Genomic DNA, 3,115 nt, shown 5'->3' with positions numbered 1-3,115 from the left:
GTATATGTGGTGAACAATTCTATAAAATGTATTTGAAGGTGCATTTTCTTTCATTTTTAGTGCCTACATTATGCCCAGGCCACTGGGCAATATGTATACACTTAAAATACACCATATAACTGTTCTAATAAGAAATCCTGTAGTGAGTTCAATTCAAATTGGATTTAACAACTTAGTAATGTAAATATGTAGACAAAGTTCCAGAAAATGCATCTTATTGTCTCCTATCTCCTACAATGTTAAATTTTTTTTTTTGGTGTTTATACCTTTTAAAAAATAAAACCCAGCCAAATACTTAATCAGTATGTACATTTAGATTTTTTGGTGGTGGTTTTTATTTTAAAAGAAACAGCTTCCTTATGATTTGCCTCAAGTCCTGGTGAAAATGCTTACAAGAATTAGCTAATAAACAAAAACCAAGAGAAGCACATTCAAAACACTGATTTACTTTGGTAGCAAATGGCTGTTCTTTGAAGACTAACGAAGGTAGACAAGACCATTAAAGTGAAATGGGCTATTTCAAACACGATCCTTCACATAGAAATATTTTTTAAAAATTATTTTTAATAAAAGAGCTAAGCATCTGTGTCCACTGATAGCAATGCAATACCTAATAAAATAACAAAACAAATACCCATAAGGAAAAAAACTATTTTAATTTTATCTAAATTTACTTTCAGTCAATAGTCCAGCAACATTTTCCTTTTAATACAGTACTCTCCGTTTCTCTATAAGGCTGTTCCTGGGAGCCAGACAGTCAGTTTAGGTAATGAGGGAGTTAATTTAGGAGTAACTGCTGACTGTTTTAAATAGACAGTTATTTTTTGCTTCCCTCTTAATGTGCTGATAGTTGTGTCTAAAAAAATATGCAATTCTTAAAAAGGTACCATTCCTGATTTCTTTATTATCTGTAACCTTTGGGAACTAATCACATGAAACTACAAAATTAGCAAATGTCTTGAAATCTGTATATAAAACATAAATTACCTCTAATTTCAAACTGTCACTTATTAGCGTACCACTCAATCTTAAAAAAAAAGAAAAAGAAAAAGAAAAAGAGGCTCCAAAGATAGTCTTATACCATTTTTAAAAAGGAAACTGTTCCTTTTAACTTTCCACCCACCCCACACCCCAATTCAAATCACATCATTTAATTGTCTTGGTCACGGACATTTCCAAGATGAGATTTTAAATTTCGTTCCCATAGCTTCTGGTTATCAGAAAACCCATGCTTTCCTTTATTGAAAGAGTTCGGTCTGGCTGACGTTGGTGTATCCCCTCCAATATTCTTTATCCTCATCTTTGCTTCTGGAGGCATTTCCTCTGGCTCACTATCTTCATCTTCATTAAAAGCTGTTGCTACTGAAAGGGTTTTTGCAGCATGAGTTGGAACAGTTTCTTTAGGCTTACTTGATCCAAGTTTGATGGATATAGCTGATGCTTTCTTTGTTGTCTGACTATCTATGGCAAATCCAAACTTGGAGATCTTTGTAGGCTTGGTTGGAAGGTCTGCAGCTTCTTCTTCAGCTGATCGCTTCTCAGCGCTGCGCCTGGAACTTTCCCCTCCATTACTCCGGCGGCTCCAGCTCGCTTCGGCTTCTCAGGCTTCTCCTCTCCCGCCTTTCCGTCCGCCTCTTTAGCTAACATTTGATCTTGGTTGCACAGTCATAATTCCTCAGCTGCAGTATTTCCTTGTAATTAACGACATCACAATCTCATTAATTATTATTATTATTATTTTGGTACCGGAGATCGAACTCAGGACCTTGTGCTTGCGAGGCAGGTGGCAGAATCACTAAGCTAAATTCCCGCCTCTCATTAATTATTGAGACCTCAATTGTGACCGTTGGCATGGGGAAATCTATCTCCGGACACCAGCTGAAAGGTCAATTAGTAATTCACTCTTAGGCCTTGGAGTGTCTCATAATCTTAATCAACAGCTGAATTCATAAGCCAAATCAATAATATCTAAAGCCTGCTCAGTCCAGTTTCAAGCTCGTCTCCTGCAGTAACTATAGTCAATAACAGTGTATTGTATTTTTAAAAATAGCTAAAAGTAAACTTTAAGGATTCTCACCTCAAAAAATGCTATGTGTGCTAATGCATATATTAGTTAATCCAATGTAGCCATTCCACAATGTATATGTATTTCAAAACATTAACAACAACAAAAAAAGAATTTGTTTCTCAGATAACAAAATAGTCCCTTGTTCTATAAGCTGCAGGGAGATCAAATAGGATGAGCTCTGGGAATTAACCATTGATTCTATAGCTAGATGACATTGCAATATTAGATTGCATTCTATGAAGGGAAAAGATAATGAAAGTGGAGTCAGGTAAACTTTAGATAAGTGGTAAGATTTTATCCTAAACAGGAGAAAGAAGGCCAGCTACAAAACAGAAAACATAGGGAAGAAAGTATTAACATGTTGAGAGACAGGAGGGTGAATAAAGAAGTTTTGTATGCGTGCATGCACATGTGTATATTTTTTTGTTTTGGTTTGGTTTTATGTCGCGACCCACAGAGCATAGTGTCCAAAGCCAGAGGGAGCGGTGGGAGATGAAGAAAGAATTGGAGTAATATAAGCCTTATAGCCGGGACCAGGCGAGACTATAGCCTGATGAGCTAATGGCTGCCTGGCATCCAGTGTGCTCTTTATTTATAATGTAGGACAAACAGGAAGAGAAGGCAGGGTAACTAGTGCCACATGGCCCATGTGCCCTAGGCTGAACATGATTATCTCGTGATAGGGGCATGTGCAGAAAAGGAACAAGGATACATAATGTAATTGTCTCCTGGGGCTGTGCCATCCAGTGTCTCCAATGAGAGTCAAACAGACACAGTTGGTTTGACTGTCTAATCCATGGAGGAGAAAGGGAATAGGGATTAGGCGAAAGGCCATCTTCAGGTTCAGCCCGAGGCAGTTTTGTGTGTGTGTGTGTGTGTGATGCTGGGGTTCAAATTCAGGACCCTGCACATGCTCTAACACTTAGCTACATCCTCAGGTCTATGAATATGTTTAAGCCACAGGTATTGAGATTCCCACTAGCAACAAGGTCCATGAATGTTTTGGTTATTGGAGTCACACAACTTTATGGGTAAAAAATTCAAGTG

General features: G+C 37.6%; 1 pseudogene; it reads right to left on the bottom strand.

Annotated features, from left to right (window-relative positions):
* Positions 1 to 735: 735 nt before the first annotated feature.
* LOC110347670 (PEST proteolytic signal-containing nuclear protein pseudogene) lies at positions 736 to 1,647 on the bottom strand (annotated as a pseudogene).
* Between the last annotated feature and the right edge of the window lie 1,468 nt (positions 1,648 to 3,115).

Source organism: Heterocephalus glaber, unplaced genomic scaffold (assembly GCF_053883595.1).
Source record: "Heterocephalus glaber isolate CG9 unplaced genomic scaffold, H.glaber_assembly_v1.0 deba00000281, whole genome shotgun sequence".
In the NCBI taxonomy this organism is placed as follows: domain Eukaryota; kingdom Metazoa; phylum Chordata; class Mammalia; order Rodentia; family Bathyergidae; genus Heterocephalus; species Heterocephalus glaber.
Note: the sequence above shows the minus strand (reverse complement) of the source record. Positions and strands in the feature narration are given on the sequence as shown.